Here is a 25,203-nt window from a genome sequence, read left to right as displayed (position 1 = left end):
TTAGTAGAGACGGGGTTTCACCATGTTGGCCAGGCTGGTCTCAAACGCCTGACCTCAAGTGATCCACCTGCCTCAGTCTCCCAAAGTACTGGGATTACAGGCATGAGCCACCACTCCCAGTCTCTATTTAGATTCTATAATCACAAAGATTAAGGAAAATTTTTGTCTTGTTGGAGGGGTATTTTGTCCCAACCCAGTCCAGCTTCCACTGCTCATCACCACATGCTTGTCCAAACGCCTCTGAAGGTGCCATCTTGAGACCATCAAGTTCCAATCATGGAGATGGGACACTTGAAATAGTGGGATGCTCTGGCAGGAGGACACCCCCACAACAGGCTCGGCAGCTTCCGGCTGTCATCACAGGGGCCTCAGAGGTGGAGCACTGATGGTGCATTAAGCGTCCTGGAGCCCTTCGTGAAGGGACGCATTGTTTGGTATTATGTATTCATTTTGGCCACATCTATGGTATAGTGATCTTCTTTTTAACATGCTGTATATAGAAGGCAGGCCTGCTGCGAGGGAAACCGGGGCTATAAACCCGATTGATTGATACGACCTGTCACCGTTTTTAGGGTCCGTTGCACAAACTATTTTGACAGTTGAGGCTCATAAATTAACAAGGAAGCCCAAAGTGACACAGTGAAGAAGATGTCGTGGCTGCTTCAATTTAACCGCTGGGTGATTACTCAGAAACTCGGGGTGCAGAAGGCTGCCTCCCTCTTTTGTTCCTGCTTAGCTGGAAGATAAATGTCAGAAACTAAGGACCCCAGGCCCTCAATAATAAAAACCTTTTAGAGAGGAGAGCCTTGCAGTAGTTAAAAGGAACCTGTTTCATTTTTCTGGGGGAAAAAATGAAAGTAAGGTTTTCCAATGGCAGACATCAAGTCCTTTTATTGAGACTAAAAAGTGCAAATCTATGAAGGAAAAAAAGAAAAAAGAGAAAAGAGAGAGATAAGAAAGAGAGGGAAGGAAGGAGACAAATAAAGCTGGCAGAACCGTGACGTGGGCAGCAGGATAAATGTTGAGGAATTAAAGCAAATGAGCATAAAGCTTACACATTCGGGAGGCGTCTGTACCTTCTTAGGTGTTAGCAAGATTAATAAGAAATCTGTGGCTTTCAATCCCCAACGAGCTATTACAGGACTTCACAGTACTGTGTTTGCTCAAAACAAATGGTGACTGCAGTATTTTAATCTCTAAAGAGAAAGCAACTCCTATGTGAGTGAGAGGCTTAGATTCTAAAAGGATTTTATATGGAGACATATACGTCACAGAACACAGCCCCCAAAATGGACTTTGTGTTCTCATTCAAAAGTAATTATTGCCAAAGAACAAGCGATGGTTTAAGAGATTGCCCCTCCCGGAGGTGCAGTGAAAGGTAGAACCGATTAGAAATAGAGTCACAAGTTGGATCAGAACACCCATTTCATAATTGAGTAAAATGTACTCCTTCTCCTTTTCCTTATGAAAGTAATTCCCTGGAAAAAAAAAAAATCAAGTGAATTGAATTACCCAGGTACAAATGGCACCGTTTCAGCTGAGCAGACATCACCCCGTATTTCAGTCCCAGCAACTTTTAAATTACTTGGAGAATTCATGGAATGTTTCTCAGTTTGACAGCTGTCAAGCCAAAAAGCATGCTGCTGTGTAGGAAGCAAATCCTCCAAAGATTTATTTTTATAATGGGTTGGAAATTAAAAGGGCTTCAAAATGCCCTTTAGAGACGCAGCTGGGGGAATTGGGCAGAGTTACAAAGAGACTTTTCCTTTCAAATGCTGAGAATTGGGACTGAAAGGGCAGGTCAGAGGCATTTGGATTGTGTCTACATGAAACCAAAACAAGCATTTGAAAAGTGAAAGATGCAATCCAGCCAGTGGGTCATTTTGTCTACACAATACCAAAATGCCAGATTGGCCAGATGTCTTCCACCAACTCTGAAATGAGAGAAAGGGAACGAGAAAGGACCTCTGAGCAATAAGCCAGTGCAGAGGAAGAAACTGAGGCACAGGACAGAAGGAAGGGAGAACTCTCCCAGGGTCCCGTGACCAAGGAAAAGATGGAGCAAAGTCAGAATCTGGGTAACAGCGATCTCAGAGGGACTCCCCAAACCAATGGGCAGAGACCTCAAGTTGGGCATTTTTACATAGGAAGAGGGGCCATTGGGATGCCAGACTTCGCAAATAAAATTTCAGGACAGTGAGTCAAATTTTAATCCAGGTACACAGTAAATAATTTTTAGTTTAAGTGTGTCCCATACACTGGATACTAATTACTAAAAATTATTTATCGAGTATCTGAAATTCAAATGTAATCAGGCATGCAGTTAAATCTGTCAACACTATGTGGGGACACTTCTTGGGGATAGGAACAAAGTCTGACTCATCTCTCTTCCCTGCCCGACAGCAGCCAGAACCACATGATACACAGAACAGTCTGGAGTCTGCAACTAACCAGGTAGATGACACCAATGGGCTTCAGTGGCGCCTAAAGATCTAGGAGTTATAGGAGCCTGGTGCTTTCCCACAAAGTGTCCCATTTAATCTTCCTAATCGCCCCTCAGGCTAGGCCTCATTACCTTCCACAGTTTACAGATAAGGAGACCAAGGCTCAGAGAAGGCCTTGCTGAGTGGCAAGAACAGTGTTTCCCAGATGTATGGACTCCTTGAGCACCACTTTTTCCACAACATTAAGAGGAGCAGGCCAGGCGCTGTGGCTCATGCCTGTAATCCCAGCACTTTGGGAGGCCAAGGTGGGCAGATTACCTGAGGTCAGGAGTTCGAGACCAGCCTGGCCAACATGGTGAGACCCCCATCTCTACTGAAAATACAAAAATTAGCCGGGCATGGTGGCATACTCCTGTAATACCAGCTACTCAGGAGGCTGAGGCAGGATAATTGCTTAAGCCCAGGAGGCAGAGGTTGCAGTGAGCTGCGATCATGCCACTGCACTCCAGCCTGGCCGACAGAGCGAGACTCTGTCTCACAAAAAAAAAAAAGGGAGGGAGTGAGCAGCCATGCCTCTGGAACAGCACCCCCAAGGCCAGACTCCACTCCAGACACTGCGTGTTTCATCCTAGTTAACCTCCTCAACAATCCTGTGAAATAGGTGATTTTCCTCATTTTCTAATGTAGAAGCTGCAGCACAGAGCAGTGAAGACACCCACCCTGGCTCACACAGCCAGGACCTACCCAGCTGTCTGACTCATGCCCTCCCTGCTACACAGCCCTCCACCACAGGGCCTATGGCCCCCATCGTACCTCACCACACCAAGACCTGCTCAGGATTCACAGTTCATACAAACACAGCCATACTGCATCTAGTGCTCTGAGCAGAATACAAAACCCAGTATGTTCTCTTGGGAGCTGCTCTGGCCTACAGGCCCAACCTGCTGCTGCAACACACACTTACAGGACTACAGTAACTCTCCCTGATCAGGAGCTAGCTGTGGAGCAAAGGTACTGGGGCAGAGGCTGGGGCATGGTGTGTTATGGCTGTGATGTGGTTTGGCTGTATCCCCACCCAAATCATGAATTGGAGCTCCCATCATTCCCATGTATTGTGGGAGGGACCCACTGGGAGATAATTGAATCATGGGGGTAGTTTCCCCTATACTGCTCTCCTGGTAGCGAATAAGTCTCACAAGAGCTGATGGTTTTGTAACAGGTTTCCCTTTTCTCTTGACTCTCTCATTCTCTCTTGTCTGCCGTCATGTAAGACATGCCTTTCACCTTTCACCTTCCACCATGATTGTGAGGCCTCCCGAGCCACGTGGAACTGTGAGTTCATTAAACCTCTTCTTCTTTATAAATTACCCAGTCTTGGGTACGTCTTTATCAGCAGCGTGAGAATGGACTAATACAGGCCTTGAGACCCAGCTGCAGCAGGCTTCCTACAAACAACAGGAGATAATCTCTCTACACTGAAAATGCAGATTAGGGTTTGCTATGGATTTTGACGTAACTGCTACAAACCAATATGACCACTTGATGGACACTGCCCTTTAACTGCTGTGCTTCTAGAACAAATTCACAATTCTCCTTATAGGTGCTAAAAGAATGTGCTTTGTACCTGGGAGGTCTGTGAATCACTTCTGCCAAACTTGATTTCTGCTTATTAGAGATGCCTTTCAAAGGGATCCCATTTAGCACGAATGCTCCAAGTCTCTTCAACTCCCAGAAGTAATTCAACAAAACAGTGAACACTCCCCAAGAGCGCATGTGCCACGCCCGCTGTACAGAAGGAAGATGTGGTCGGGCCCGGGGTGAGGCCCTGTGGAGGTGGGGAGTGCCATCTGCAGAGGCAACTCAACTCGATCTCCCAATAAACACCGCAGAACCAGATGCAGGTCTCATCCTTGGCTTGCAAAAGTGTGGGCATGAAGAACTAAACTCTGAAGTCAAATGGCTGCACTCACAGCCTGGTTCCACCACCACTAGGTGACTTGGGCAAGATTCTTGTCTCTTTTAGGCCACAGTCTCTCATTTCATCCTCATAACACTTATCGAGCACCCAATAGATATTAACAAAAAATCAATCAAGAAATACATCCTATTCTGAACTCTAAACTCTATTGTGCTATGAATTAGAATTACTATCCAAATATGAAAAAATAGCACTTACAACTAACACAATGGAAACAACCTACCTCTTAACTGAAAAATTTATTCCAAAGTATTAAGGCTATTGTGTAAAAGAATAAGATTTATAAAAACAGTTGTGAACAGATCTTTGAGAAAATTTCTTTCTACGACAGGGGAAAATATAATCCTTTCTGCATAAGAAATTGCTCGCTGAGAGAGTTACATTTTTGTGGTTTTTTAATATGTTCTTTTCACCCAGTCAGGTGAGAGGGAGTGACCCCTGCCTGTCCAGCTCTGCCAGCTGTGGGAACCTAAAACCTCAGCCACAGCTTCAGTCCTGCCTTGTGCTGAGCCACTGTCAGACCCCTCCTCTGGAGCTCCAGAGTCACTTTGGTGCTCCCCTCCCTGGGCACCCACACCTGGGTGACACCCCCTTCCCCAAGGACTGGAATGCAGCATACCTCACAGTCAATGCTCCAAGTAACACCACTGCAAAATTCCACATACATCAAGATGCCTGCTGCACACCAGGATCCCAGGCGCCCTTCCCCTTCTGGCCAGGAGGCACAGCTGCAGAACCTCCTCTCTGTCCTCAAGCGCTCGCTTGCCCCACTTGTGGAAGAAGACATCTGTGCTGGTGTCCTGTGGCTGCTGTGATAAATTACCACAAACCAAGTGGCTTAAAACAAGGGAAACTTATCATCTCAGAGTACGGGAGGACAGAAGGCCAAAATCAAGGTGTGGACAGGGCTGTGCCCCACCAAAGGCTTTAGAGGATCCATTTATTGCTTCTTCCAGATTCTGGTGGCTGCCAGCGTGTTTTGGCTTTTGGCCACATCATCCCAATCTCTGTTTCCATCTCTTCCATTACCTTCCCCTCTGTGTCACATCTCCCTCTGCTTCTCTCCTATGAGGACACTTGTGATTATATTTAAGGCCCACCTGGATAATTTCCCATCTCAAGATCCTTAACTTAAATCACCTCTGGGAAGACTGTTTTCACTTATAAAGGTAACAGCATTCACAGGTTCTAGGGCTTAGGACCTGATATCTTCAGAGTGGGTAGAGTCAGCCTGTCACAGCCATTCTTACCTGCATTCTACAGATTAGAAAACCACTTATCAAGCTGAATTAGAGTGAGAGTGCCCCAGAGCTAGGACCTGAACCCTAATGAATATGGGATATGGATCAAAGGGATCCTTTTCTGACTGATACCTTTGAAGAAGGGATGCATAGAAGCTCTAAAGAGACCCTTCTCCCTCCTTTCCCCCCACCCCCAGAGCTGCTCTCCGGAAAGGAAGGCACCTCTGGAACATCTCCTGAACTTCAGCTTGACAGATAGTTCCAAAAAAATAGTCTCCTTTTCAGAAGACAAGAATGGGACGGACGAGGAAACAGGATAGGACAGGTAACTTCTATGGCCCTCCCTGTCCCGGTTCTGCCCTCCCTGCCCCGGTTCTGGCCTCCCCGACCAGGGTCTGCCCCCCTGCCCTGGTTCTGCCCCTCTGCCCCAGTTCTGCCCTCCTGGGCTTGTGAGTCTCCATTGAACCACCAGCCATCCTAGGGACCCTGAAGCTCCCAGCCCTGCCCCTGCCATTCCTTTGAGGGATCCAAAAGCTGTGTGTACACTCGTCCACAGGGGATGGAATCTGCCCCTCCTCTTTCCTTTTTATTTCCAAATCTGTGTCGGAGCCAACCCACTCAGCCCAGAAGGCAGATGTGAAACCCTCAAAGCTCAGTTTACAGAAAGACCTCACCCATCAGCCCAGCGTGGACATGGGCTGCGGGAGGAAGGTGTGGGTTTTGCCACAAACTTAATTTTAATCTTTTTTAATTAGCCAAATTCAGGTGCATTGTTAATAATGGTCAAATGACTTCTTGGCTTCCCGCTTGCAGGTTTGGGCATTTAAAATTGACCCCCAGCCCTTCCATAACAAGAAGCCCCTGGTTGATATCCCCACGCTCCCAGCCTGGCGTCAGATCCACATAATCCACACACTCGCGGCTCCCAGCTCCCTTCCCGCTCGCCGCCCCCCTTCCTTCCCGGCCGGGCAGCGGCTACCAGGCACATAATTGCAAAAGGAAAGGGCCGCTTGTTTGCCGGCTCATCCGAGAATGATTAAAGGTAGAAGTTTTTCAGACATTAGCGACAGAAAGAGTATAGTTAAAGCTGCTTTAAAAAGGGAGAGGCATATAAAGAGATGGTACTCAAAGCACTATTAAAAGCATCATGCTTGTTAAAACCAGTAAAAAGGCAGGGAATCGGCGAGGGAAAGGCAGCTTTCTCTCCAATTACGGCGAGGGGCACACACCTTGACGGTGTCTTTGAATTGTGGCCGCCAGCCCCTGCCCCCTCCCCTTCCCCGCCGCCCCCTCCGCCGGGCCATTCATCCGTACATTAGGGAGGAGGTGGGAGGGTGGCAAGGCTCCCCCACGCTCACTTCTCGCTTGTTACAGGCGACCCATTTAGAGCTGAATGACTATGTTCAGAGACGGCGCTAAATGACACCCTCCACCTCTTTATGAAGCCACTTGGTTTTGTCATTTTTTTTTTTTTTTTTTGTATCCAGGAGAAATAATTGATAAACCCAACGACCATCCACCTTAAAAGAGGGTGCCTCCCTCGCCACCTGGTTAAAATTCCTCCTCCTCTCCCCACTTCCCTCCATCCATTTTGCTCTGTGCTGTTTAAACAATACTTCATCAAATGCAGCCTGGAGCAAATAAGAAAGCTCAGTAGAGTAAATAAAAAGTCAAAAAAAAAATCACCGGCTGGAGGGTAAGTACTTTTATTCCTGTACTTTCATTGCCTGGGGAATTATTATTCCATTGCCCGATCTGGGCGGGAGGGAGGGCCGTGTTATTCACAAAATGGATTGCTTCTCTCCCTTTTACTCCTCTGGCTCTCGAGAGCCCACTGATTACAACCAAGTGTGGCCATCCATTCCGTCTTATTGACAAAGGTCCTTAATTACCGCAGCAGCAGTAATACCTGCTATTAAATTCTGCTAAACAGAGGCCGCAAATTAGCTGTGGATCTCAGGCACCTTTTGTGTGTAATTACGGGGAGTGGGATTGACGGGGAGGCCGGATAACTGACCCCAGCCAGAGCAGCGGGGAAACCTTTATCACCTGCGGTGGGGGCCAAAATGTGAAATTAAAAGCTCTCCATCAGCTGAAGGCCTTCGGAAGGCCCAGGGGAAGAAGAAGGAAAAAAAGCAACAGGCCAAAGCAAACTGTGCTTACCGGTATTTATAAGCATTTCGCTTGACTGCAATTTACACTGACAGTTGATTAACCGAAAGCTCAACTAATTCCGTAGGTAAGTAATGCAAAGTCCAAAATGGCAAAAAATTTAGGCCATGTTTTAAGGTATATTCTATATTTCACAGAGGCCTTTAACCTGCATTTAAAAGCCTGTTTAATGCAATTGCGAGCCATAAACACCTGTCACTTACAGTCTGCGCCTTTCACATCGCTCCTTCTGGAGACCCTGGATTAATGAGAACCATTCCAAATATGGTAGCTCTCATCTGCAACCGGCCCAATTTATAAATTCAATCCTGATGCCTACTTGGTGTTTCATTGAAGGCAATTACTTTGGGGGAAATTTCATTTAAATATATTCAACTTTCCTTTCCATTAAGGTAGAGGTAGGGTTAGTGGCCCTGAGCTTGCAGGGAACAATGAGTGGTCAGAATGCAATAACTTAACACAAAACGCTTAACATCAAGATAATTAAATTTCATTAAGGTTTTAATCACTCTGAATGGAGGCTATTAAAATTCATGGGGTTCCTGTCACACTGTAGACAATGGGCCTGGGCCCTGAACAAGCCTGGAAAGCCCACTTCTAGCCTTGTTCCAGGAAACAAGCTACGGAGGGCAGTGGAGCTTTTCCTCCAACTACCCACGGGCTAGAGCGTGTTTTGCACATAGTATGCAGGTCCCTCAAAGGTGGGGTGTCGCAAGCCTAGCCTAGTGTTTAACTAGCTCTGTCTCCCCAGAAGCTCTCCATAGGTTTTGTTGGTGCCCAGTATGAAATCTGTATCTGCCATTCATGAAATCACGGAAATCTCTGGATGGATGTCATTTGGCCCCATGCCTGCCATGCACAGGTAAAATAGAACTTGAAGACCAAGGTAATGAAGATCCTCCTCACTCAGGTCTGGGCACAAACACCACAGCCTCTGGGAAGCCTTTTCTGATTCAGGGCAAATGTAAGTGCTCTCACGCACAGCACGGTGGACAAAGTGCTTCTCTGGAGTCATTATCTTATTACACAGTAATTGTTTGTATGAAAATCTTCCCTTGACACACTGAGTTCCATGGAGGTAGAGACTGTGTCTTTGTCCTATTTGGATTTCGAATCCCTAGTATACTGTGGGTGTTTGGTAAGGATGGATAGATGAACAGGTGTTTGGATGGAATGGATGCATGGAGAGGCAGATGAACAGATAGATGAATGGACAGATGGATAGATGGATGAAGAGACAGATGGATAGCTGTTTGGATGGATGGATGGACAGATTTATTGATAGAAGGATAGATAGATGATTGGGCAGATAGATAAATGTTTAGGTAGATGGATGGGCAGACAGATGGCCGGCTATACAGTCAGACACGGATGACCTAAGGTCACAATGTAGCAGAGCCCAGACCCCTTAACTCCATTTCTCTTTTCACTCAGCCTACAGTTATCTCTTCTGCACACATGGCTCAGCTCGACCTCTTTCCTAATAATGAAATAATCTTGCATTGCCCATCATGTTCATACAGGTCCTTCAATCCTTTCCAGAAATTTCCATAGGTTATTTGTTTTTATCATGGCAATGAATTTTCCTTTGTTCGTTCACACATTCTCATCAATTTATTCATCAACTCAGTATCTTCTCTAACAGGAACAACGCCCCTTGTGGAATACTGAGAGGTTCCAGTCTCTGGCCTTCTGATACTTTTAGTCTAGGAGACTAACTTTCGTAGCAGAGTGCGCATAATAAACTGGCTGATAGGGTAAAATCTGTCTCCTTCCACCACACAGCTAGAGGGGGCCCCAGAGATCCTCTGGTCCAACTTCTTCCAGGAAAAATGATACCTCACTGAAAACATCCTGTCTGAATTTATTCTTTCATTGGTTCTTGTCACCAATCAATTTGCTTTTATTAGGCAGAATGCCTCCTTCGAAATGTATACCAGGCAGAAATTGGAGAATGTTCACAATTCCATGTGGCAAATGCTTGGACATAAGCGAATTGGAGGACGTGCTCTGGGAGCCAGAGCAGCAAAAGGCAGGTAGGAATTTTCTAGGAGATGTATTAGGATTCTCCAGAGAAACAGAACCAGCATGGATGTACAGTTGTCCCTCAGTATCCTCAAGGATTGGTTTCAGGACTCCCCTCAAACTCCAAAATCTACAGATGCTCAAGTCCCACAGTGTATTAGTTCATTTTCACACTGCTATAAAGATACTTCCTGACATGGGTAATTTATATTTAAAAAAGAAGAAGAAAAAAGAGGTTTAATTGACTCACAGTTCCACATAGCTGGGGAGGCTTCAGGAAACTCAATCATGGCAGAAGGCAAAGGGGAAGCAAGAATCTTCTTCACTGGGTGGCAGGAGAGAGAGCACATGCAGGGGAAACTGCTACTTTTAAATCCTCGGATCTCAAGAGAATTCCCTTACTATCTATTACAAGAACAGCATGGAAGAAACCGCCCTCCTATTCTCCCTATCCTCGGGTTCCCCATCCCACAAATATATTTTCAGTTGGATAGTTGGTTGAATCCATGAACGAGGAACCCATGGATACACAAAGCCAACTGTATACAGCTGTGGAGAAAGGGACTTATTATGAAGATTGGCTCCTAGAGACTGTCCCACAACCTATCATCTGCAAGTTGAAGACCCAGGTAAGCCAGTAATGTAGTTCAGTCTGCGACCAGAGGCCTGAGAACCAGAGGAGGTGATGATGTAAATCCTATTCTGAAGGTGAAAGACCAAGGCCTCCACTCAAACAGGAAGAAAGGACAAATTCTCCCTTCACCTTTTGTTTATTCAGACCCTCAGTGGATTGGAGGATGCCCAACCACATTGAGGAGGGTCATGTCCTTTATCAAGTCCACCAGTGCAAATGCAAATCTCACCCAGAAACAATGTTTAGCCAAATATCTGGGAACCCCATATTCAGTCAAGTTAACACATAAACTTAACCATAACAGCAAAGAAGGGAAGAAAGGTCCAATCCCAGCAGAGGGTCAAGTCAAGCTGAAAAAACTAAGCAAGTCTGTACAAATGGGACATAAAGTCACAGAGCCATCACAGGGTAAAGCTCAAAACCAGTAACCCAAGAGTCCTGGCACAGCTGTTCTTGGTCCCCGTGTGGTCTCACATGTTAAGGCTTAATTGCATGGCCTCTGATGGGAAGGTTGTCACAGGCCCAGAGAAGAGTCGTAGACCAAGGCTGGGAGGAATGAAAGAATGTGGGCTGCAAGCTAGGGTTGGGGAGTGGGAGATGGAAGAGGAGATAGTGGTCAGGCCCTGTTCAGAAGCCTTGAATGCCAGGTTAGGTGATTCGACTTGACTCTTCAGGGGACTCACCAAAGGGTTTTATGCAGGAAAGTGATGTAACAGGTCTTTGTTTAGAAAAGGTAGAGTTTTCATTTTGGCCTGTTCATTTAGGATGTTGTAAAATTGGGAGAAATCAGAGCAGGGAAGACCAATTAGGAATTGTCCAGGCTAGAGGTGATTTACAAAAACCCTTCTTCTAAAGCCAGGTTTAAAAGTTCCACACCTAAGAGGGTACAAGCTGGTAGTTAAGGGGGACGAAGCAGCATGTAACACCAAAATTTGTTCCCTGTTTATAAAATGAATCATCAGTGAGCTGCCATTCTCATTGTCTCAGCTGAGCTAATCTCATACCATAGCAAACCTCAACATTATATTCCATTCTCTACTATTTGGGCTGATTCCAGTCTAAAGTGATTTCTGGCACAAAACCACAGCCAACAGAGTCCAACACTTAGAATAGCTGGGGTTTTAGAAGATAAAACCAGAGAAAACCACACAAACTTAACCACAAAAGAAAGGGAAAATGTCCAATCCCAGTAGAGAGTCAAATCAAACTGGAAAAGCTAGGCAAGTCTGTAGACTTTTTATTCCTTTTTTTTTTTGTTTTGGAGAGATGAGGTCTTGCTAAGTTGCCCAACCTGGTCTCGAACTCCTGGCCTCAAGTGATCCTCCCACCTCAGCCTCACAAAGTGTTGGGATTACTGGCATGAGCCACCATGCTCAGCCCTGAACACATTTGAAAGGGGAAAGGTCAACTCTAGGTCGTGTTAGAAATTATCAGAAGGCACCGATTATGTTGTTAATAAGGCAACGAGGAATTTTAAAGGAAATTAAGCAGTATTGACTAAAGGATTTTTTTCGTAATTATCCCATTAGGGATAATCCTGGTTTCTTTTCACAAGCTAGTCCTCCCAGAGGACTATCTTATACAGTATGTTTTGTAGTGTGTTTGGAGTTTGAACTTTGGAATAAGGCCAAAAGGATAATTTAGTGATTGGCTTTTCTCTCCTCAGGCTGCAATGCAGAAATTTGTGAGCCCATGGCCCAGACTTCTCACAACCAAGTCCAAGACAGCCCCTTCACAAAACAATCACACCCCATTCTGTGCAATATTTATAGACTCAATTTTGGTTAAAGGTAAACATTTTGTTTCAACACTCTAGAAGTCCTTCCTTAAAGGAACTTTTGCATACCAAATAATCACTGTCAATTCCCATTTTACTTCCCCCCGTTGGTATAATTTTTGTAAATCTGGATCACATTTCTTCCAGCAACAAGAAGACAAGAAGATTCTGAAGAACTCTCTCCCACTCATTATACTTAGAAATGCTGGGTAAAATGCAGCCTCCCAAAAAATGTGATGAACAGATACACTCTAAAGAAAGAAAAAGAAATCTCCAGGTGCTGAGATTGAAGAGGTCACTTAAACGAGAATGGCAAACACAGAAGCAGACAGCTTGTGGCCCGAGAGGGTATTGGATCCAGACATAAGCTCCATAGCTCAGGGCTGAGGGCAGAATACCCAGATGAGGGCAGGAGTCTGGGCCTTGGCCTGCACTGAAAATGAGTCCTGGACTAAAACAGCATAATATAGCCAGGCGCAGTGGCTCACGCCTGTAATTCTAGCACTTTGGGAGGCCGAGGTGGGCAGTTCGCTTGGGCTCAGGAGTTCAAGACCAGGCTGGGCAACGTGGTAAAACCCCATCTCTACAAAAAATACACAAATTAGCTGGGCACAGTGGTGCATGCCTGTAGTCCGAGCTGCTCAGCAGGCTGAGGAAGGAGAATCGCTTGAGCCCAGGAGGTAGGGGTTGCAGTGAGCTGAGATCCTGCTATTGCACTCTAGCCTGGGGGATAAGCGTGAAACGCAGTCTCAAAAAAAAGAAAAGACACAACACAATACAGGAGCCCTAATGGGGCTACCCGTCCATCAAAATGGGACTAGAAAATTCCCACCTTAGGAAGCAACAAAGAAATAATGCTATTCGATGAGACTCTGGGTGGTGGGGAAATTTCTTCCATCCTCTGAGAAATCAAAATCCCAAGCATGCATAAGTGAGGTGTTCAAATTTGTACTATCCACATGGTATGGGAATCTTACAAGAAAATAATATTTTAACTGTTCCAGTAGCTAAGGCAGTACACTCTGTTGATGATGCTGTGGGCAAACAGGCAACTCAAACATTAATGGGGTTGGGGGTGTGAAATGAGACAATCCCTGTAGAGGGGGACTGGCGCTATCTAACAGATTCGCTCTGCATTTACCATTTACCCAGCAATCCCATTTCTCAGAATCTATCCCAAAGATACATGAGAAAAAAATACAAAGCTGTGTAAACACAAGACTATTGATTTCAGCATTTATTATAATAGCTAAATGGTACAAATGACTCAAATATCCAACACTTAGAGTGATATCACAATGCAGTATCATGCACACTAAAAAGTATGTTATCTTTTGTCTAAGAAAAGACTGAGTGAGTGTGTCTGTGTGTATGCACGCTTGCGAGACTCCGTCTCAAAAAAAAAAAAAAAAAAAAGAATGGGAGGATAAACCTAAAACTAATGAAAATGATTACAAATAGAAGGAAGTAAGAAATGAAACAGAGACAAAAAAAAGATGGAAGCAAGATTTCTGTAGATGGACCCTATTATATAGTTTGGGGTTTTGGGTTTTATTTTTTAGTTTGGAATTGTTAGCAATTTTTTCATGCTTAAAAAAAATCTTTTTAAGAAATCCTAAAAATTGAGAAAACACTGAAACAAATGAAGCTAACTACCTATCAAATTGGTGGTGTAGACATTACAAAGCAATTTAATTGACTTTAAAGCACTGTGTTTTGACTGTGTATCCCTAATGAGGTATAATTTGAGGACAAAAATAACTGAAAAGACGTCTTAAACTGTTTTCAGTAGCTTATTTATCACATAAATATTGCTAAGGTAATTTTGAAGCCACTAGTAATATAGTCTAGAATAAAATAAATAATTATGTTAATCTAACAAATCAAGATTTTCATCATAAAAAAGATACAATATAGAATCAAAGAAGTAAAAACACGGTGACTCTACATTTCAATTTAAAATATCAGTATGACTTCATAATTTATCTTTTAAAAAATACATATTTTAGCTCTGTTTAGTGAAAAACCTAGAAACAATGACAATCCCCTAGTAATGAGCACACCAAGTACCCACATATAGTCTCTAAATACCATCCCAAAGAAACCAGGTCTTATTGAGGAAATGATGGATTTGAGGGATGGGTAGAAAATGTACGATATTAGCCTGGTACATCTTTTGCTGCCAGAAAACAAAGTAGTGATAAAAGGCTACTGGAATTGTGTGAAAGGATACAGGAGCCAACCTGAAGAGCTATTAAAAAAAAAAAAAAAAAGTTGGTTTAAAAAAAATGGGTCACCTTTGTGGACTACTGATCCATCACTTCATTATCCTGAAAACTGGTAAAGAGAAAATATTAGAAAATCACCATTTTGTAACCCATAATGAACTAATGGATCTAAACAAACATCATAAGTGAATGACAAAAGCATTAAGTGAGTACACACATGTTGATAGCAGCAGTAATCACAATAGCCAAATGGTAGAAGCAAGCCAAGTGCCCATCAACAGATCAATGGATAAAATGTGGTACATACGTATAATAGAATGTGATTCAGCTTTAAAAAATGAGGAAATTCTGTCATATGCAACAACATGGATAAACCTCACAGACATGATGCTAAGTGAAATAAGCCAACAGAAAAAGGACAAATACTGCATGATCCCACTCATATGAGGTACCTGGAGTAGTCAAATTTATAGAGACAGAATTGTGGTTGCCAGGGGCTGGGGGGAGGAGGGAATAATGAGTTGTTTAATGGGAATAGAGTTTCAGTTAGGGATTGCCTTAGTCCATTATGCTATAGCAAAATTCTTGAGACTGGGAAATTTATAAAGAACAGAAATTTAGTCTCTCATAGTTCTAGAGACTGGGAAACCAAGATCAGGGCACCAGCAGGTCTGGTTGTCTGGTGGGGGCTGCTCTCTGCTTCCAAGATGGCCCCTGTTGCCGCATCCTCCAGAGGGCAGGGACACCGTGACCTCACACAGCGGAAGGCAGAAGAGCAAGCAAGCTCACAGTGAGACCTGTGTTATGTGGGCCTAAGTCCCCCTCAGGAAGGGGGAGCTCTAATGACCGAATCGCCCCTTAAAGGCTCCACCTCTTAATACTGTCACATTGGCAGTATTAAGAGGTGGAGCCTGAATCTTGAAGGGGACACATTCAAACCACAGCAGGAATAATGAAAACGTTCTGGAGATGGATGGTGGTGATGGTTGCAACATTGTGAGTATGCTTAAAACCACTTTAAAAGGGTTAAAATGGTAAGTTTTATGTAATGTAATGTATTTTACAGTAAATAAGCATTAAATGAAAGTTTTGACTTCCCAAATGAGAGATTCAGCTGATACCGCCTGAATGTTGACCAATCAATAAAGCAGGACAGCAGACATTTCTGTGCTTCTCAGTGTGATGCATTCAATGACTGGCAATATCTCCAAAGTGTTATTACCCAGAAAGACCTGAATTTAAAATCATTACTGAATCTAAATGCTAGTGCACAATACCTCAGGAAATAGAAGAATAAGCTATAGGACACCAAATAGAAGCAACCAGCAAAATGTGGACCACTGGGCACTTTACATTTTCTTCAAAATACAAATGGCTTTTTTAAAATGGGGGAAGGGTGGAATTTGGTTAAGAAAATATCAGATGTGATATGTGAAACTTATTTGGGTACTTCTTCAAACAGAACATCTGTAAAAAGAAATTTTGAGACAACTAGGAAAATTTAAATACGCAGGGGACAGGAGATCATATTAAAACATTATTATTAATTTTGTTTACTGTGATAACGGTATAGTGATTATATTAACAGGGAAAAAGTTCTTGTTAGCCAAATATTTCTAGGTGAAATGACATGATCTCTGAGATTTGCTATAAAATATCCCATAATAATAACAGCAACAGTAATAACAGTAGTAATGAGAGGGGTAGATGAAATCACGTTACCAGATGTTAATTGTTACTGCTGGTTGATAGGTAATGTTCTAATGGCCTCCCATTATTTAGAAGAAGAAGGATAAAGAAACTTTATTTGTTAATTTAAGTATGCACATTAAAATGTTAAGAGTAGCCACTAAACAAACATAAATAATGTATATCACTTTAATTCAATGTAGAGATTAACTAGAAAAAAATTTTAGAAGTAAACCCATGTAGACCAAAATCTCAGGTAAGGGAACTAAGAAATTATTCTATCTACAAACTTTTATACAACAATCAACCTGACTTTGAATTTGAAACATTCTGCAAGTCCAGCAATCATTCATAAAGAAGTGAGTTGACCCCTTCTCTGGCCGTGGGCCATGAGTTTCCCATGGAAATCATGGAAAGAGTCTGTGCTTACACTAGAATCAGCATGTTCAGATCAGTAGCTGATGGGCACCTGCCAACCCACACCACACACAGCACCCAGGCCAACTTGGCCAGGTCAATGTCAGCGGGCATGCTCTCGAGCACCAAAGCACGTAACCCTTGTGGGTTGTACCTATCTGTTTGCCATCTATATGGCAACCCTACAGCGTCAGTCTGACCATCACCACTTCACCGATGAGAAAAGTGAGGCCTAACACGGGGCAGCATTTGCCCTCTGAGACAGAGTTAGGAGGCGGTGGAGTCAGGATTCATCTCACTGACCAGTCAAAAGAGTAAGAATGGATGTGTAAAAGCCCATGTCTACCTGAAAAAACCCATGAAAAGCCCATGTCTGTCTGAACAATGGTGGAGGCAAAAGCTTAATCATGAGAAAGAAACCAAAGTGACAAGACTGCGGGAGTGTCTTGTTCTGGAGCCACCTAACCCTGTGCAGGACAGGAAAGGTGGATTGCTGGTGGAAATTACAAAAATAAAACAGACATGGTATGGGGGTGCAATTTGAATTTATAATATTAAGAAATTAAAAATTAAGATCTCACTGACAATATAGAGATGGGGAAACCTCAAATACCCAGGCATGTACTGGAATCCCAAAGAGATACTTCAATTCATCCTCAGAAGAAGATGGGATAAAAATGATGAACAAAGAAATGTATAATAATTCTGGATTATTATTATTATGGGTATGATATAAATCTGCTTACGAAGTTGTAAGCAAAATTCTGGCATTGAGAGGGAGAGTGATTTCAGGCACTGAGGCCGGGAAATATCTTGGCGTGGGACTTTTCTCAGGCCACCATCCCAATTTCCCTGAGGTTCAGCGGGCTCCCAGGATCAGGACTTTTGGTGCTTAACAGGGAAAGCCCTGGACAATCCAGGTCAAGTTGGTCACCCTACTGAGGGCCTTGAACCCAAATGCATAATACACTGACTCTGCCAGACATTTCAGAGTATTTGATGTGGGTACAACTCAAATAAAACAAGAACCCACTTCCACAAAACACCCATAGCTGCCTCTGCAGAGAGAATTCTGCAATAGATAATATTTTTAAAGTACAATGACAAGGTCATGCTTGAAATTGAAGTCTTTCCTAAAAACAAGGGCCAAAGCCCTGCCCCCCTCAGCCTCCCTGGGGTCTATTTGTAATGAAAGAACACTGCTGGAATTAAAGTCAGGGTTAATGTACGGACGTTCCCTTGGCTCCCCAGATCATGCCCATTATAAACAGAAATCTCTTACAGAAAGGCTGGCAACTTAAATCCCTCTAATCATTGGTCCATCCTATGAATTAAGACCAAGCCCTGGCAAATGTGCTGAGTGAGGAAGAACAATTACCAGGTTTATGGCTCCAGGTTCTGTTTACCCTGATATTGTCCAGGATCATCATTTATTTCCTGCTGCCTTCTAAGTTTTATTAAGCTGCTCAGAAAAGTTTCAGCCATGCTTTATGGCTATGTGAACTGCCCGTGTATCCATTTCACAATTTGATTCATTCTGATTAAATTGTTCAACTGTTAATGAGTTTTAGATTGCAAAATGGAGAGGCAAACAATTCAGAACATTAAGGCAGTAAAATATCTTAATATTTCACAAGTTCTTGCTGAAAACATAAAACAAAAGGCTCATTTCTGGGAGGAGAGACCGTAATAATTACCCTCTGTAAAAATAAATGTGTGCGGCCGCCTATACATTCTCCAGGCACCTGTGTAGTCACGCTCGCGTGTAGAGAGCCAGGTGGTTCATGGAAATCTCATAAATATCTATAGAAATTCTGATCTTTTCAAGCCAATTGCAACAGAGAAGATACCCATCTTGACATATTATTCCAAAGAATTTCTGGGGCTAGACAAAAAATTGATTCTTACTTGCCTTACTTCACAGTCTAATGAGTTTCGCCTGGATGAGGTGCTGAAGCATCTCACGTCCTGAGGCTTCGGAGAGGGATTGGAATTATGGACCAGGTGACTAAATACTGCTCTTCAAGCAATTCGACCCTTCTCCCACTCCCTCTCCCTCACCCTCTTCTCCTCCCCCTCCCACTCCTCCTCCTTCCCACCTCCTGTCTGTTCTTGTCTTATCATCTGTTCCTCCAGTGATGCAGCGTTTGTTACAACAGTAATTGAGTAAAGATTCACTGGCCTCACCCTTTAAACATTTTTCCTTGGGCCTCCCTCCTTCTTGTGAATCCTCTTGGAGTGTAAACTATAGCCGATAGAGGCCATCAAAATACCAAGGGCCATAAGGCCTTGCACTGGTCACAAACTCTGGGGAAAAAAATCCAACTTTTCATTTATAAAGTGGGAACATTTTTAGCCCAAAAGCAAAGCGCTCAAATTGATGATTTCTTCTGCTTTGTCCAGCTCCAGAAGCCATGTCTATAGTATAGACATAACTTCATTGCAAGGCAACTTTTCATTTGAGCAGCTCTTTAAATCCAGGAAAAGAAGAGGCATTTTAACCGTGAAGAGTAAAGAGGTCTCTGCACACGTTCTGTAAGGGAAAGCATTGAGGAGCCTGGAAAAGCACATGCCATATGATCGCAGACTGTGAGGAGCAGCAGGGGCCTCTGAGGCTGGCAGGGCCAATGATACCACTTTGCAGATGAGAAAGCTAAGGCCAAAGAAATCAAATGACTCACCCACAGCCAGGAATAGCCAAAGCAGGAGTGGGGATTAAAGAACAGCTGTGGAGAGGTGGAGCTCCCCAGATATGTCACCCGAGTGTTCTGCGCTCGGCTTAATCCAGCCCCAGCTGATCAAGTGGCTATTATGAGGGGCGTGTCCCAAATGGGAAATAGTAATGGATTGCTTCCCTTAGGCCACAGTCCTAGGAAATGGCAGAATTGGGACTAGAACTCAGGTTTTCTAGCCCCAAAGCAATGCTTGCTCCTCTATTCCATGATGCATTGTAAACAGAGAACTGCATATGGATGTGTGCTAAGAAAAGCATGTGCAGAAGCAAGACATTTCAGTGCGTTCAGGCTTTGTTTCCATGACTCCCATGGTTTAAGCATAGCGAACCCTGCCTCTGCATTCCATTTCTGAAGAATCCCCTTTACCATCTCAAATGCCAGAAAGCCTGATTGACATACAATTTTTGTTTGCCTTTTAGAATTTCTTTGACATACATTTATTAATTAAATTAATATACATCAGTTTTGCTTTAAGAATTTGAATGCACTGGAAGCACCCTCAGTTTTCCCAACCTAGCTTTGAAATTGGTGTTCTATAGCTCTGAAAAGTCAGAGCAACTACTGGGTGAATTGCAATCGAATTAGCTCTAAACTCAAATTGGGACCTGAGTTATCTGAGTCCACCAGCCAAACACACGCGGCAAAATGGCACCTCCCCACTCCCCTATGTTCCCCACTGCCTCTCCATCCGCTGCAGCTTACATGTGAGACAACTGCATTTCAGCACAAGCCCCCTTTGAAACATCTTAACTATCTCCAGAAAGAACTTCAAACATGTTTCAAAATTGTGTTAACTACCAAACACATCATAAATGCATAAAATCACAACCTCTCGCCGCATCTGTTCTGCCCTGAATCCTCTAGCATTCTTGGTCTTTAGGTCTGACTTCAACAGACTCAGGTTGGTCTACACCTCACAGCATGCCATGTGGAATCCCAGAATTCTCCTGGAAACCATCCAAGATGGTGGCCAGGGTGCCCTCAGCTGTGCCACAGGGACAAGGCTTTTAAAGGGACGTCTCAGTTAGGAAAAACATTAATAACAGCAGCAAGCCAACCCCCACGAGCTGTACTTAATTGTAGATACTCATTTTATTATAAATAAACACTAAAATGGGGGAAGTAAAATGTTGATGAGAAGGGTTCCCTTCATGTAGTGTTGGCACGTTCCCGGAAGTCTTTTTTCCCCCTTATTTTGGGAAAGTACAAGATATCTCAATAGCAACATAAACACCATATTGTCTACTAGTTACTATAGCAACTACTATCCATTTAATTTGCTCGTGCCTAAATTAAAGCTACCTAGGGTAGCTTTACTTGCGTCTCTCACATATTACTTTTTGATAGTGTTTTTCTTTAATGAGAATTCTGTCTTTTAAGTTGTAGGCAGGATGTTTACCACTCTGCCTTACTTGGAGTTGACTTCCAGCTTTGCCTGACTTTGTTTCCCTTATTACTTTTAGGTATTCACCAAAAAGAGAGCATACTTATTAACTGTGTGTGTGTATATATGTGTGTGTGTGTATATATATACACACACACATATATATGTGTATATTCATATATATATATTCCATGAGGGTGGAGGAGGTGGAGGATGAAAGAAAAACAAGCTTTCCATCTGAAAAAAAACACAAGCATCTACCCAGCACTGAACTTCCCTGCTCTTGAACTCAACAATTCTTTTCTACTTCTTCATCTGACGCAATGCAAAAGGCATGACCTGAAAAAGGACGTAATGGGAAGAGGTGCTGAGATCCACTAAAGAAAAAGGCACAATAGTTAATCGTCTCTTCTCCAACATTCTTCCTTCCACCCCAAGAAATAAACAAGTTGAGAAGTTCTTCGATGTTTGTGACCATCAGCAGTGTGGTGAGTTAAGGTTCCTAAATGCTAGCACTGGAAAAATGAGTTCATCGTTGAGAAAGTTCTGGATGAGCCAGTAGCCAAGTATTATTAATTCTATTATGTATTCTTGTTTGTGTCTGTTTAACGGTAGAGTTGGAAGAAGAACATTGCTATGAAGAAATCCATTCAATAGACATGGCTTTGTGAAATACTGCATGTCAGACTGAAGATTTACTATGCTTTTCTTAAAGAATTCAAAATCCTCAGTGGTCCTATTAAGATATGCAACAAAGTTCTCAAAAACTGCATTGGCGGGCAGGTGCTTACAACTACTTGATGCATTTTCACCAATTAAATATCCACCTAGAATTAACCCGGCACAGATTCATGAGAAAGAGCCATGAGGATCACTGTCCAACATGGTAGCCGCCAGGACAGACAGTGGGCAAAGCCCCTAAATGCCCCTTTGCAGGACTGTTGCAGGGCTCTGGATTCAGGTGCAGGAAATCTGTCTTTATCATTTTCGTTACTGCTCCCAACACATTTCCAGTGTCATTAATTCATGGGAAGCATTTCATTATATTAGGTCCTCTTTGCAAATCCTCTCTTTTTGTCTTCCTTCTTTCCTTCGCTCCCTCTTTCTTTCCTTTCTTCCTTCCTTCTTTTCTCTTTTCTTGTAAATCTTTATCTAAACCAAGTGCATTTTGTGCTGGCTGCTCACAGCAGCGTGGGCACTTGGAAACAGTCATACAAGTGCCTCCTGCCTCTGGACTGCAGCAAGCCGATTTGCCGGTATAATCCTGCAGACTTCAGCCGTTTCCCATTTGGTCCTTCATATCATCTCAGGCTAATCCGTCAAACGTTTCAGGCAGCCAAGCCAATCTCCAATTGCTGAGGACTTTGCCACAAGCACCAGGTCTGTTAATAAGATTTTCATTTGGAAAGATGCCAGGGCTTCCATGTTTTCTATTGTATATAAATACTAAGATTTAATAGCTTCGGGTTTTGTTTAATGTTAACGTCAACTATTAAAAAAAAAAAAAGGGTTCTCAAATGCCTAGCCCGACAGTGAAATACCCCACTGACAGCTATTTGCAAGGGTAATGTTGTGGAAAACAACATCCATCTTGGAAACAGTTTCATTAGCCCCATCTAGCTGACCTCTCCACATAATGTTGTCAAATGTGACGGGCATCAGATTATTGGGAATATGAAGATCAATAAATATGCAACACCGGCGCTTAGAATGCTTCTGGCACCAGAGCCATACAAATGCCATCTAGCACGGCTCAGAGTTGCTGTCATCTGTCACACCAGCTAGTAAATAGACAAGCTTAGGGGGAAGGCTATCTGTAATGGTAAAATATATGGGTGAAGATGAATTAGACAGGGAGTGTGTAGTCGAGGTTCTGATGCATGAAAGTTCCAAATGAAAAACAGCAGGCAAACACTCGAGCAACAGCCTAGCTTCTTTGGGGAATGGATATAAATTTTTGCCACCTAGTCAAAAGCTGCTCCATAGTCCTGCCTCTGTGTTTGCAATGTTGGCTGCCAAGGGAGTTATGTCTGCTTCTGGGATGCTTGCTAGCAGCTTGGAGTCTCTTGAATACAATTCTGTATAACATAAGGGAGCCACGCATTTCCCCCAAACTCCTGCTCACAATCCAACCACACAATGTGTCTTTCCATATGATTGCTGCCCAGGGCCAAAAACAGTGCCTGTACTGTCCAAAAGGGCCTCCACCTTTGGGCCCACAAAAGAACAAGCTGGTTGAGCTGCTAAAGAAAACTCCGACCCGACCTAGTGTATGTCAAATTGCCCAGATAATCAGAGCTTTGGGGACAACTCTTCATGCCAGCTTCTGCATCAGGCCTCCCCTTTCTAAGACCTCTGTCTGCTGGATGGAGAACATTGCACCCACTTTTTGCCCACACCAGCCTAAACCTCCAGGCCCTCGCTCTGCCCCCAACGGTGCTCTTCGAATTCTCCAGAGCAGGCACCACTGCCTGAATTACGCTTTTTCATAAACCCTCTTTCCCATCCAAAGAGTGCTTGAATCCGACCCAGTCCACCTTTAGGTTAAAGGAATATAAAGAAACGCAAATTCTCACAACAGCAAGCACAGGAGATGTAAGGCACGTTCGTGCATCTACTCAGACACCCTGTGCCAGAACAAACATGTTCCTCAAACCCAATTAATGTCGATGACCAGCAATGACCAACGCACTTCCACCCCTCTGTGTTTTAAGAAATGTCATTCATCTCTATGGAAAAGAGAACAAACAAGAAGCATAAAGGTATTTTTGAAGTATACTGTTATGAGGTACTTGGCTAGTAATTTGCAGCCTAGGTACACAGCATACCTTTTAGCACGGCTATTTATCTCTCAGAGAGAATGCTGCCGTACTTACGATAAAGGCTCTGTTGGACCTCTTCATCAATAGCAAACCTTTAAGCACAGCACATCTCATAAATAGGAGTTCCACTAACACAGACTTCAAAAGGATAGAACTTGATAATTCAAAAATAGAGCTATATTAAGTGTTCCAGCAGTCCATCCATAAAAGCTGTCGTATATTCCAAATGCCAGAGTCCTCCGAGCAACATGACAGGTCTATTAGAATAATAGCAGGGGAAAGCATAATTACAAGTAATCATTGGCTGGAAAGGAGCTAGTTGTTTTTGTAGAGCAAAATGCTGCGCTGAGCCCCGCAGAAGATGCAGCCGAAGCAGCAGCGGCGAGGGCAGATAACCATCGAAAATCACCATGGCGCAAACCCTGCACTATTTATTTCTATTTATTAAGAACTCTTTGTATACCTTAATGTTTTCCCGGTGAAATCATCTTAATTTGAGCCCACATTTTCTTTGGATAAGATTATTACGTAATTGCTACTTACTGGCCACTATTTTCTATACATTTGTTGGTCAAACAGTTAGAGTGTCTGTCTCTTCCAGCCTGGCACACAGATCGTTCCACCAGGCAGAGGCTCCTGGTTGGCTCCATGGAGCCATATTGTATATACCCTATGTGCCAAAAAGGATGAATAAAGCTAGACTAAGCATTAGCTTTTTACTGCAGAGATGAACGACTCCATCTATGAGAGGACTGGATTGTTTCCTCATTAGGGGTGGCAAAGGATGGGGCTCCCTTCAGTTGTTTTCCCATGGATTGGATTAAATTGAATACCAGAAACCTGATTCCTCTGGTGGCTTTTGTTTCTCCTCCTCCTTAATTAGATGGACTCCCTACCTTTTCCAAGCACTTTAAAGATTCCAAAATGCAAGGAGCCTTATCAGCAAGCCCAGGAGGAAGTCAGGACAAGGATCATTAGCTCCACTTTGCAGACTTGCAAACTGAGGTTCCTCAAGTGAAGGCCCTACCCAGGGGCACACAGTTGATGTGCAGGTGGGACTTGAGCCCTTCTTCCCACCCCATCATCCTGCTCTGACCAAATGCTTGCTGTGCACCCGGTCCTCTCTCTCACTTACTCTCTGGGAGGTGCTTGAAGGTGGAAGTCACATGCGTGTGCTCTCACGCACATGAGACCAACATGGTCTCCACACTCTGGGATAGCTCTACAAGCTTCTACAAGCCTGTGTAGAAGCTTCTGGCCACATGCCTTAGCCTTCAGACCCTAGGGAGAGTGCAGGTGCTCACACCTGACACAGAAGGCGGTGTGCTGTCTGTGCAAAGAGAGACGTAACCAAGTCAGTTTCACCTAAGTCTTGACATTATTCACTTACCAACCATTGGGTTTATGAGCAGGATACAAGGGGTGGAGGGAGGAAGGGGAAAACAGAAATCTAGTCAGCTCCTTCACTGACTTTCTAGCCATATGTATCTGTACTATTGACCTCATCGAGACTCAGTGTTCACATCTGGAAAATGGGAATAACAATACTGCCCAGCTCAAAGAGTTGTAAAAGTAGGAAACGATCCATGTGGTGCATCTAGCATAGTGCGTGGTATATCAGAAGTGCTGAGCAAGTGACCCTCATTTGCTGTGTCAT

This window comes from Mandrillus leucophaeus, unplaced genomic scaffold, assembly GCF_000951045.1.
Source record: "Mandrillus leucophaeus isolate KB7577 unplaced genomic scaffold, Mleu.le_1.0 Scaffold299, whole genome shotgun sequence".
Taxonomy (NCBI): Eukaryota; Metazoa; Chordata; class Mammalia; order Primates; family Cercopithecidae; genus Mandrillus; species Mandrillus leucophaeus.
This window is presented reverse-complemented; position numbering follows the sequence as displayed.